Genomic DNA, 14,054 nt, shown 5'->3' with positions numbered 1-14,054 from the left:
AGAAGGGTATCAGAATTGGCTGCTTTTTCTTGTAAAGAGCCATATTATTATTGTTTACAAGGATAAGGTAGTATTGCATCCTCATCCTAACTTTTTACCGAAGGTAGTATCAGGTTTTTATCTAAACCAGGATATTGTTCTATCTTCATTTTTTTCCAGAACCCTGTTCTATGGAAGAAAAATCACTACATTCTCTTGATGTGGTAACAGCAGGCTACTTAAAGGCGACTGCTCAGATTCGGAAAACGGATGGTCCTAAAAGAGGACAGGCAGCATTGAAATCTACTATTCTAAATGGTAGTTTCTACCCTCTCAAATCCAAATGCACTCCTCTAGGGCTGTTAGTGCTTCGGGGGCAGTGCATCACCAAGCCTCCATGGCTTAAATCTGCAAGGCCGCAACTTGGTCTTTAATCCATACATTTACCAGATTCTATCAGGTGGATGTAAAATGACAGGAGGATGTCGACTTTGGACACAGTGTACTGTAGGCAGCAGTAGAAGTCCTCTGAACTCATGGTGCCCTACTTTTGTTGTGTCTCCCTCCCCTCAGTTGGCATTGCTCTGGGACATCCCACATAGTAATTACTATGGCTCTGTGTCCCATGATGTACTTCAAAAGAAAAGGATTTTACAGGTAAGCTGTTATAAAAATCCTATTATCCAAGGAATTGAGAATGCCAATCAGCAATGTTCAAACTCTAATCAAAAAGTGGAAAATGAGGGCTTCTGTTGAAACCAAACCACGGTCAGGTAGACCAACTAAAATTTCAGCCACAACTGCCAGGAAAATTGTTTGGGATGCAAAGAAAAAACCACAAATAACTTCAGGTAAAATACAGGACTCTCTGAAAACATGTGATGTGGCTGTTTCAAAATGCACAATAAGGAGGCACTTGAAGAAAGATGGGCTACATGGTTGAGTTGCCAGAAAGCCATTACTATGCAAATGCCACAAAGTATCCCACTTACAATTCTCCAAACAGCACAAAGACAAGCCTCAAACCTTCTGGCACTAAGTCATTTGGAGTGATAAGACCAAAATTGAGCTTTTTGGCCACAACCATAAACATTTGGAGAGGAGTCAACAAGGCCTATGGTGAAAGGTACACCATGCCTACTGTGAAACATGGAGGTGGATCGCTGCTGTTTTGGGGATGTGTGAGCTACAAAGGCACAGAAAATTTGGTCAAAATTGATGGCAAGGTGAATGCGGTATGTTATTAAATAATACTGGAGAACGTTTGCATTCAGCCAGGAAGCTGCGCATGGGACGTACTTGGACATTCCAACATGACAATGATCCAAAACTCAAGACCAAGTCGACCTGTCATTGGCTACAGCAGAATAAAGTGAAGATTCTGGAGTGGCCATCTCAGTCTCCTGACCTCAATATCATTAAGCCACTCTGGGGAGATCTCAAACGTGCAGTTCATGCAAGACAGCCCCATAATTTACAGGAACTGGAGGCTTTTTGCCAAGAGGAATGGGCAGCTTTACCATCTGAAAAGATAAAGAGCCTCATCCACAAATACCACAAAAGACTTCAAGCTGTCATTGATGTTAAAGGGGCAATACACGGTATTAAGAACTGGGGTATGTGAACTTTTTATCAGGGTCATTTGGGTAGTTTCTGTTGTCAATGTGATTTTAAAAGAGTAAACACAGTTGACTGATAATAAATGGCTTCAGCCAAACACTAATCATACGTGAAAGAAAAGTTTCTGTGTTATCATTCATATTCTCTGGAAAATGGCCAAGAAATCATAAATTCTGCCAGGGTATGTAAACTTATGAGCACAACTGTATGCTTATTGGGATTTTTTTTACTAAAAATATGTAGCAGAATACATATTGGCCTAAATTGATGAAGAAATTCGATTTTTTTTTTAAATGTATTGGTTATGTTTTATAGCAAAAAGTCAAAAATATTGTTTATAGCGCAAAAAATAAAAATATAAAATACCACCAAAAGAAAGCTCTATTTGTGAGGAAAAAAGGGACATACATTTTATTTGGGTACAGCATCGCATGACTGCGCAATTGTTAGTTAAAATAGCAGTGCTATTTCGCAAAAATTAGCCTGGTCATGAAGGGGGTAAACCTTCCTGAGCTGGAGTGGTTAAGCGATACAATAAACAACATGTGCAATATAAAACAAAGTGCCTAATGTAACCTGCTAAAACAAAACAACTATTGATATATGGAGGTTTCCACCATCCCTCATCAATTTCACAATTGGTTAAATCTTCCTCCTCCACATGCAAGAATCTATAAAGTGTCTAGTGCTAAAACGTGCTCTGTGTCCTTATTTGTGCAATTGTTCAAATGTGGAGGTTTCCACTATCTCTCCTCAATCAACATCCACTGGTGAATCTTACACTTACATGAGCAAGATTCAAGCACGTTGAGCACTTTGTTTTATACTGCACAAGTTGTTTATTATATCGTTTAAAGCACACTGCCCTTTATTTTTACAAAAAAGGTATATTTTAAAAGGTATAAAAAAGGTACACAAAGCATCCATAGCGCTGAATTTGTATTAACTCAGAGAAAGAACCATGCAAATTGAGAGATGCATGCGCTTCTAAAAAAAGCGAACTTCCCCCATATGAGAGGTCCCCCTGGTTGAGTAACAATTAAGGGCCAATTTTAGATAAGTGGCCCTAGGGTCTGAAGGCTTCATCTGGGAATCTTGGACTAGCCAGACTTCAAACCAGAACAATTGGCTGCAAGAACACTGGAATTTGACAGGCAGATGAGGAACCCATGTTTTAGATAAGATAAAATGCCCAAAACACAAAAGAAAGAGGCTTTAGGCCTCAACATCAATCCATCCCTGCGTAGGCTCATTGAGAACATAAAGGACAAGGTCTGCAGCTTATAAAACACACCTTGAAAAAGGTACTGGCTACCAGGAGGCAACCCGGAGTGTCAAGGTGAAAGAAAAAACATGCTTCATAGGTTTAAAGGAGTCACAGGAGGGATGACAGGAGTAACTACAAAGGAAACCTTGCCAAGGAACAAAAAGAAGAAGAAGCTCTAGAAGGAATACAAGCACACAATCACTGATGAAACTCCAAACGGTGATAAAACATGACATGAGTTCAAGGTCAAGGGAGAATTTCCCAGGGAAAAAGCGAACATCTTCGCAACCGGAAAGAATGCCATCACATGCAGTGGTAGACTCCACGGATCGTAGTGTCAGATGTTTATACTGAAATATTACCAGTATTAAATTTATGGAAATATGCAAAAATCTATGGTTTAGGAGATTTTCACAGCTTTCCACAAATCAACTAAATAATTTTGTTTATCCATGCTAGTTTGAAGACAAAAAGGGAATAAAGCGTTGTGCTAAAATATATGTATTTTTAACTAAAAATTCAGTGCAAAATAATATCAAATATGATTGATGATAATACAAAAAAGAATTAACTTTAAATATCAAATATATGGGTGATACAGATGATGCGAAATTCTACCACAAGCTTTTGTTACAAAATACCATGTCTCAACACTTCGTGACAGCTTAGTAAGTAGCTTTACGTGGCTTTTCAGACTATGAAAACAAACTAGGTGTTGATTTTCACACATGTGATTTCTTCTCAAAACAAAGAGCTTCAAGCTTAAACCTCTTTTACAGTATATGGACAATTTTGTTAACCACATACAAACTTGGTAATTTAACCAAGACTCATTTTAAAATAAAGATAAATATTAGATTGAATCTATGGTTCAACACATACTATAACTAATCCAATTATAAGACTTGGAAGTAAGTTTTGTTGAGATATAACAAGATATGTATCTCTTTGTTTAAAAGGGAGTCAAATTCATACTGCAGTTAGAATTCAACTCACTCCAAAACTGACACTACCAACATTGAGTGGGTTAGCTAAGCATAGGCTCAAACAACTTCAATTACCAAAAAGGTAAAAATATATGTTAATAATTTACCAGAGATTTAAGAAATCTGTTGTTTTGAGAGGTCTATATTTCTCCACCTGCTCTCTCTCCTTTCGTTGTTTCCATCACCCTCTCTATTCCCCTTCCCGTATGTGTAAACCCTTTATATTCCCCCTAGAATGTGGGTGTGGAAATGCCTTTCATGTCATGAGTGACATCAAACACACATCATTTCCTGCCCAAAATCTATAGGGACAATATCGAACCTTCGTGCATAACTTCCACTAGGGACAGTATAGGATTAAAAAGGTTTTTTGATATTATTTTACATGTCAAAAATCAATCTATATATAACCTTTAATTTAGGCTTAACAGAAAACTATAAAACAACTAGAGCTGTCAAACTTATGTCAGACTCTCCAGACTTTCGTCTCTACCCATGAGATATATGAGTTTGAGAAAATATACCCCACAAAATTACTTAACTCTCACATATTTTGGGAGTTAGGGAATACGACACTAAAACTTCATGTATTATTTTACAAGTATAGTTTCTATACTTTAAAACTTTTCTTAGCCTTACAAACATGTTATATTCATTGTTTATATATATCCATGATTAATATTCAAATAGATAGATAGGGAGAGAGAGAGAAATGCACAAACCAAAATTTGTGAGATTGTTCAATTAATTATGCATATAATTACTCCAATATAATGTAATATATAATGATAATTATTGCTAATATAATTATTTGTAGTAATTAATATTACAATATATTTCAAAATACTATAATTTGTGAATACGTCTCTCTTTATCCCTCAGTCAAGGAAAGAGAAAAAATAAATAAATACGTGATTTTAGCTAGTGTTATTTGAAATCTAACCTCCATTCTTCTTCTGGCTAGTGTCTTATCTGACATGGTTGTCAATTTGACATAGACTCCTCAAAATTTATAGCCTAGAGAATGTGCACCAGGTCCCTTAAGAGAGAGAGAAAAAAAAACCTCTTGAGCAAGTTTCTATTCATTAGTCATGAACTTAATTTCAACCTTAGACAGAGGGGAAAAAAAAAAATCACAAAATGGCTTTTCTTATGTCCTCAAAAACATGGGTAAAAATAATATGTTATGCAGAGGCCTTCTATATTCTTTTAACCTCAATAGTCCTGACAGTAGGCTACCTAATGTTCCACTGCAGGAACCACCAACTAAGAGAAAACTCCTGTCACACAGTGTAGGGGCAGCAACAGCCAAGCCAAGTCAGTGACTGAGGAAGGAAGCAAAAACAGCCCAAAGATAAAAAAAAAACTATGTTATTAGTGAGAGCCCACAAAGCATCCACCAGCAGTCTGGCAGGTTAGAGTACCACAGCAGTATGAGCTATCTGGAACAATGAGTAACACAGAAATGCACTTAATCTCAGATATGAATAAAGGCATGCAAGTCCCACAAAGCATCTTCCTATACCCAGTGACAAATCCATCCAGCATATTACTGGAATCTTGCAAACCCAAGGTCTATGTCCAGCATACCACCTATGACACAGGTCCTGGAACACCACTGGGTATAAGCTCCAGCCTCCCCAAAACCAGGCACAGATGGCATGGCAGAATCTGCCTTCATTGTACACCCCTTGGGGAGTGAACAGTAAATAGGGCTAAAAAGGAATTCTGCCCAGAACAGACATCAGACTACAGCTCTTGTCGCTGCGAGACTATCAGAATCCCTCCAGTGGCGAAGAATGCTACTGCAGTGGCATAGTCCAACTGACGGTGGATTTGATGACAACCAAGGCAGCCAGTCCAAATTTTGTGACCAAAACCCTACAGCTTGGTCCACCCAAATGTTGAGCAGGATACAGAATTTCTCCAAAGACCAATTTCCCTGCACTGTCAAGGTGTCACAGACTCTTCCCTTGCTAGGCAGGCTAGCATCCTTCGAGCGGATCCTCCAAGAGGTCAGGAAGAAGAAATAGCCCAAGTCTAAGGGCCAGATTCCTTCTGGATCATAAAAATCCTGTTCCCCGGAGACAGGTGGGAGAACTTGTCTAAGATAAAACTGAGAAGTCCCAGGATGACAGAAGTGAGCAAGAGGTTAGAACCAGCTGAAATAAAAGGAAATACCTAAATACCTGGAGTAGTGGGTGGCTCCTGGACCACAGAGGTTGAGTTAAACTATGGGAGAAACAGCCACCTGCACCACTCCACCTGTCCTATAGACAAGCTCAAGATACTTTATAAGTTGGGTACAGCACTGATGTCAGAAGGTTTAGCATCCAACCAAATCTGTACTGTCCTCATCACAAAGTCGGTCAGATCTTAACTGCATCCTCAACAGGAAATCCACCAGATGCCCAATAGCAAATGCTCCTAGATTGATCAGGACGACATCCACCCTTCGCCACAGTATTTGTCCCAGAGGTCTACAAGGACCAGAAGGATCCTGGAGGAGCAAGCCAGGCAGAGCATTAGGGTCCAAATGATACATGATGGGGTCTACAACTCCAAACTGGGGCTGAAAATCCCCATTTTGTTTTTGAGGGCAGATAAAAGGCTGGAACAAAAGTCCTGAGACCATTCCAATGTAGGGGTAGGGACAGAACCCCTAGAAACTCCTAGACATCAACCAGTCAATGTGGAGACACCAGTAGATGAAATGCAGCGGTAGTGAGAGCAAAAGTGGAACTTATGTTAGTGCCCCCTTGGAACCACCTCTCATTTCCAGGCATCCTTGATACATCCTGTCCAGGTGTCCACAAAGCTGCCAGTAATCCACATCCACCCTTTATGTTGAGGAAGATTATTCCAGAAGCATGGGAAATTAAAAGGCCCAGTGTAAGGTCCAAAGAACCCCTAAAGGGCTAGGTTCTCCAAAACCTAGTGGCTTCGACCTCAGCGCCAGCAGCTAATGCCATACTGACGGAACCCTGAAACCTCCAACACTCCCTAAAAATAACTGGAAATGGGGAAGAAGGGGAGAGGTGCTGCAGGCCTACAAAGGAGATGTTGACAATCCAGCTAATTGGCTGGACACACGTGCCAGTTTGGGGAAAAAAACACACAGGCAACTAAACCTGTATGGAGTAAGGAACTGCACGTGCATTACTGGGATTTTCTTAATTACACAGAGATTCCACGACCGCACACCCAAATGGCACCAGGGATGCAGGTAGGTCAGATAGTGACTCTGCAAGGGAGACAAATTGGAATTCTTGTGGACCAGTGGACAGAACCCTGCAGAGAAGGGTGTCTACACCAAAACAGAGCAAGGGGGGCTCAGAGGATGGAGAAGTTCAGAAGGGAACAGTGTTCCAGGTAGTGGGTTTCCTGGTGCACCAGTGGGCACTAAAAGTAGCTTTTAGAGGTAGATATGCCTGTGCAAACATAAACTACACAGGATAGGCAGAGGACAGGCACAAGGGTAGGGAACATCCTCCCATATCACCCATGGTGGGGTATACAGCCCCTAGGTGTCCCAGGTCAGATAGATCATTCACAGCCACTACCAGGAAAAGAGGGGGGTTGGAGGGTACATAAACTTACCAATCCCCATGGGACATGTAGAGCGTAGCAAACCTCAAGACAGGTCACCTCTTTGGTGAAGTAGGAGTATACTGTCAGCTTGGCAGGACACTTTGTCAGAGTGACCAGGTCGCTCGATCATATGTGTTCCCCATAAGGAACATTCATAGGCTGCCCTTACACCCAGGATAGGGCCAGCAGAACTGACTCCACACGGAGCCAGAATCTGCATGTGCTTGTTGGCTTAGCTGGGGGAGAGTAGGTATAAACCCCAAATGAATGACATTTAGTTTGCTATAGCACTGTGTATCAAACTACTGTCTTTATTTTTTTTATAAAATATTTGTTTTTACCTTTATCCTTTGTTGCATCTCAGTGTTGCTACTCCCCTGTAGCTTATTTGCAGCCCATTTCTGTCTACATGCATGCACTCTTGTAATAACGGCATGCCATTTCTTAGAGGGGGTGTCATGATGGTAATGTCAATAATGAATCACATTTGTGTAATGTGTGTTACATTGGCCACTTGTAGTCACCCACGACTAGAGTGACAATGCAGGAGCACAACTGGAAGACAGGGACAGTGCTTTATTGCCCTATAACTGAAGTGTCTAAACCAGGGCTTTCATGGCGGGATCCTCAGGTATTATTTGGATCTTATCTAGAAAATGATTGAATGAGTTGAAGACAACTCAGTCAAAAAAAGGGAGGATTTTATGGGCACAACACGAGACAGTGATTTCTTTAAAAAAAAGTTCAAATCTTTATTACAAATATGCTAATTAAAATAGCATAAAACAGACAAAAACACCTCACTGACTGACAGGCTCAACAAGTACTCAATACAATAGGCATGGAAATATGGATAAAATCCATATAGATAAATAATACTGTAATACTGTATCAATAAGTAGCATTCATAGGCATTTCGCAAATTGCTTCTTCAGGACATTTATTGGGTAGGTGCTAGTACACAATTAAAAATAATAAGAAAAATAAGCATAAGTATGCATAGTATTTCTGTGTGTATTCAAAGTAAACAATGTGCATTGATCTTGAAACATAACAGACAACACCCAACAGACTTTTTGGACAGATACCCATCACATGTATGCTTGCCTGGTGAGCCAACAAAGATCGGTGTAGAAGACACCACAGGGGGCGGGGGGGGGGGGTAGATTAGAGACTGAATAGGTTCCTGTTCATCAACTATCGAACAAGTGGTTGCTCTAACACTTGATTGGAATACCTCTGCTGCGGCAGCGATTAATGGCGGTTCTAATAAATAGTAGATACATAGATGAACCAGCAGGGGTTAATAACTAGCATCCACTGGTTTGAATTGCTCAAAATATGTTCTATTGTATATAAACTATATCTTTACCTCAAATCTAGAAATCGAGTAGATTACAGTGAGTAGGTTGCAGTAAGTATGAAAAGTGGACTAAATATCGGGACATCACCATCGATATCTATAAAATAATCTATACATGTGTCCATAAACAGAGGGAAGAAAAGAAAAAACAGAAGGGAGCATTGGGTATTGGACTGCGTGCTTACCTATAATGAATACTATTATCAACTTCCTTAAAAAGGGAACAAGATAGAAGACCCAAGTATCCACTGGATGTATCTCCAGTCTTCAGCCAGATATGCTGACTGGAACCTATAAAATAAATAATTAAATATAAGAGGTCAGGGGTTTAATATTTATAAGTAAATACATACATATATATGGCATCAAAACACATTGCTCAATCCTACACACCTTTTATATCTGTTTACAGCACTTCCTCCTATTTAGGGGGGCTACACAGGTACAGTGGGGCAAAAAAGTATTTAGTCAGCCACCAATTGTGCAAGTTCTCCCACTTAAAAAGATGAGAGAGGCCTGTAATTGTCATCATAGGTATACCTCAGCTATGAGAGACAAAATGTGGAAACAAATCCAGACAATCACATTGTCTGATTTTTGAAAGAATTTATTTGCAAATTATGGTGGAAAACAAGTATTTTGTCAATATCAAAAGTTCATATCAATACTTTGTTATATACCGTATTTATTGGCGTATAACCCATGCCGGCGTATAACATGCACCCCAAGTTTAGGAGGGAAGTTTAAGGAAAAAACTTACATTTAAATGCCCATCAATGCAGCCTTATCAGTGTCCATCATTGCAGCCTTGTCAGTGTACATCATTGCAGCCTTGTCAGTAGGGATGAGCTTCGAGTTCGAGTCGAACTCATGTTCGACTCGAACATCGGATGTTCGCCAGTTCTCCGAACAGCGAACAATTTGGGGTGTTCGCGGCAAATTCAAAAGCCGCGGAACACCCTTTAAAAGTCTATGGGAGAAATCAAAAGTGCTAATTTTAAAGGCTTATATGCATGGTATTGTCATAAAAAGTGTTTGGGGACCTGGGTCCTGCCCCAGGGGACATGGATCAATGCAAAAAAAAGTTTTAAAAACGGCCGTCTTTTCAAGAGCAGTGATTTTAATAATGCTTAAAGTGAAACAATAAAAGTGTAATATTCCTTTAAATTTCGTACCTGGGGGGTGTCTATAGTATGCCTGTAAAGGGGCGCATGTTTCCCGTGTTTACAACAGTCTGACAGCAAAATGACATTTCAAAGGAAAAAAAGTCATTTAAAACTACTTGCGGCTATTAATGAATTGCCGGTCCGACAATACACATAAAAGTTCATTGATAAAAATGGCATGGGAATTCCCCACAGGGGAACCCTGTACCAAATTTTTAAAAAAAAAATGACGTGGGGGGTACCCCTAAATTCCATACCAGGCCCTTCAGGTCTGGTATGGATATTAAGGGGAACCCCGGCCAAAATTTGAAAAAAAAATGGCGTGGGGTCCCCCTCAAAATTTATACCAGACCCTTCAGGTCTGGTATGGATTTTAAGAGGAACCCCGCGCCAAAATAAAAAAAATGGCGTGGGGTCTCCCCAAAAATTCATACCAGACCCTTATGCGAGCATGCAACCTGGCAGGCCGCAGGAAAAGAGGGGGGATGAGAGAGCACCCCCCTCCTGAACCGTACCAGGCCACATGCCCTCAACATTGGGAGGGTGCTTTGGGGTAGCCCCCAGGTATGAAATTTAAAGGAATATTATACTTTTATTGTTTCACTTTAAGCATTATTAAAATCACTGCTCCCGAAAAAAACGGCCGTTTTTAAAACTTTTTTTGCACTGATCCATGTCCCCTGGGGCAGGACCCAGGTTCCCAAACACTTTTTATGACAATAACTTGCATATAAGCCTTTAAAATTAGCACTTTTGATTATTCATGTTCGTGTCCCATAGACTTTAACGGTGTTTGCGTGTTCGAACTAATTTTTTGCCTGTTCGCATGTTCTGGTGCGAACTGAACAGGGGGGTGTTCGGCTCATCCCTACTTGTCAGTATACATCATTGCAGCCTTGTCAGTGTACATTATTGCAGCCTTGTCAGTGTACATTATTGCAGCCTTGCCCCTGTGTCAGTTTTACTTGTCAGTACACTGAACTCCCGTTTAAAAATGGCGCCGCCGTTCTCGGCGGCTCTCGGCCGATCACGCAGGACTGCGAGAGCCGCCGAGAGTGGCCGAAAGCCGCTGAGAACGGCCGAGAGCTGCCGAGAGGCTCACAATCGGCGGGGGATCGGTGTATAACACACACCCACGATTTTCCCCTGATTTTAAGGGGAAAAAAGTGCGTGTTATATGCCAATAAATACGGTATCCTTTGTTGGCAATGACAGAGGTCAAACGTTTTCTGTAAGTCTTCACAAGGTTGTCACACACTGTTGTTGGTATGTTGGCCCATTCCTCCATGCAGATCTCCTCTAGAGCAGTGATGTTTTGGGGCTGTCGCTGGGCAACATGGACTTTCAACTCCCTCCAAAGGTTTTCTATTGGGTTGAGATCTGGAGACTGGCTAGGCCACTCAAGGACCTTGAAATGCTTCTTACGAAGCCACGCCTTCATTGCCTGGAAGGTGTGTTTGGGATCATTGTCATGCTGAAAGACCCAGCCACATTTCATCTTCAATGCCCTTGCTAATGGGAGGAGGTTTGCACTCAAAATCTCACGATACATGGCCCCATTCATTCATTCATTAGTCGTCCTGTTCCCTTTGCAGAGAAACAGCCCCAAAGCATGATGTTGACACCCCCATGCTTCACAGTAGGTATGGTGTTCTTTGGTTGCAACTCAACATTCTCTCTCCTCCAAACACGACGAGTTGTGTTTCTACCAAAAAGTTCTACTTTCACCTGACCATATGACATTCTCCCAATCCTCTTCTGGATCATCCAAATGCTCTCTGAGAAAGGGGGGAATTTGGGACTTTAAAATGAGGCACATATGCGTTGTGCCTCCATCCCTAATGCAAAAGTAAGAAACAGGGAGTTTGGGACTTTGATTGAGGCAGTAAACATTGTGAAGGTTGTGAATGAAGGTACAAGTTTATTAATCATGATTTCATAATACATCTAAAAGACAGAAACCACATACAAGAAAAACACTGTAGTGAATGTAATTCTATAAATATTGACATGCACATTAATATGCGCGCATTCAATACAGGCGTCAAGGGTACAACAGTGCATACCAACCAAGCGCCACATAGTGGTCTGAATAAAGAGGTTATGACATAAAATGAATAAATACGTGTACATGAATCAACTGAACAGCATAGCAGAGACAAAATAGAGACAATATATAAAACCATTAGAACCATGATGAATAAAATTGATGTTAGGAGGTGGAAATGTGCATATATCTGCATCCCTGTTGTCCGACGCGTTTCGTGTATTGGGAACACTCATCAGGGGCAGGTGCTTCTGGGATATCTACAGAATATAAGGAAGTATGATCAATGGGTCTGGTTATAATGTAATATATTGGAGGTGGGACAAAAAAGGCCCCCTCTGCGTACTTACATGGAAATGCTGTGATGAGATGTGGTGAGTGTGGAACCAAAGCTATAACTTGCCCATCATGGGAGCTGAGGTGGCCTAGGGCCGCACGCCAACAGGGCGTACATACAAAGCCCCCCCAAAAAAAGTCTGTTAATAGAGACACAGGACATAAGGTGCTGAACTTCTTGGTGGGACCAGATGGTGGGCCAGTGAGGGCAGCCAAGAAGAATCTAGAAAAATAAGATAGTATCATTATATCATATTGTCTATCCACCAAAAAGAAATTGATCCAGGCGGACAGACATTACTAGAAGTAAAAGTGTGTAATAACCTGGAAAAGGCGTCCTTAGGTCCTGGGAAAGATGTGGAGGCAAGATGTGACATCCAGAAATCTGGCGTCTGGACTGTGTCGGGGGAGGCCATATATAGCCGCCCAAGGCACACGTGCACCATCCACCACCAGCGTCACGCTGGATTTGGCAGACAGGGGGGAGGCGTACCGACGCAGACGGCGTCCACCGCCCGCGGGGAACGCCCATATTTCCCCGCTGCCAGACTGGAGATGACATAACACACGCTGCACACGATGACGCCAACCATGACGTCACACGTGCAGCGGGAGGCGTGGCGCCGATGCACTGTGTGCGCCAGGATCTCCCCACACATATCCGCCCGCCCAAGGGGACGGAGGGAAAAGCAGTGGGGGGAAAAGCGCGCAGAGCGCATCGCAGCTCCCATGGATAGACAGACAACGGCCGTGGATCACAGCCAGACACAAATCAAACACAGACCCAGGTCATGCTGCAAAAAATGCTGAACAGAAACCTGAACACCACATGGTTGTGTTCAGGATTTTGAACCAGACATGATGCATGGTCAGTCCGAGATTGGGAAACCTAACACTGGGTGGCAAGGGAACATTGCTCACCCTGTAAGACAAGCCTCCATCCCTATTGCGAAGAGAAAGGGGGGAATTTGGGACTTTAAAATGAGGCACATATGCGGTGTGCCTCCATCCCTAATGCAAAAGTAAGAAACAGGGAGTTTGGGACTTTGATTGAGGCAGTAAACATTGTGAAGGTTGTGAATGAAGGTACAAGTTTATTAATCCAAATGCTCTCTAGCAAACCTCAGACGGGCCCGGACATGTACTGGCTTAAGCAGGGGGACACATCTGGCACTGCAGGATCTGAGCCCCTGGCGGCGTAGTGTGTTACTAATGGTAGCCTTTGTTACGTTGGTCCCAGCTCTTTGCAGGTCTTTCACTAGGTCCCCCCGTGTGGTTCTGGGATTTTTGCTCACTGTTCTTGTGATCATTTTGACCACACGGGGTGAGATCTTGCGCGGAACCCCAGATTGAGGGAGATTATCAGTGGTCTTGTATGTCTTCCATTTTCTAATTATTGCTCCCTCAGTTGATTTCTTCACACCAAGCTGCGTGCCTATTGCAGATTCAGTCTTCCCAGCCTGGTGCAGGTCTACAATTTTGTTTCTGGTGTCCTTTGACAGCTCTTTGGTCTTCACCATAGTGGAGTTTGGAGTGTGACTGTTTGAGGTTGTGGACAGGTGTCTTTTATACTGATAACAAGTTAAAACAGGTGCCATTAATACAGGTAATAAGTGGAGGACAGAGGAGCCTCTTGAAGAAGATACAGGTCTGTGAGAGCCAGAAATCTTGCTTGTTTGTAGGTGACCAAATACTTATT

Source organism: Aquarana catesbeiana, linkage group LG04, assembly GCF_042186555.1.
Source record: "Aquarana catesbeiana isolate 2022-GZ linkage group LG04, ASM4218655v1, whole genome shotgun sequence".
Lineage (NCBI taxonomy): Eukaryota > Metazoa > Chordata > Amphibia > Anura > Ranidae > Aquarana > Aquarana catesbeiana.
Note: the sequence above shows the minus strand (reverse complement) of the source record.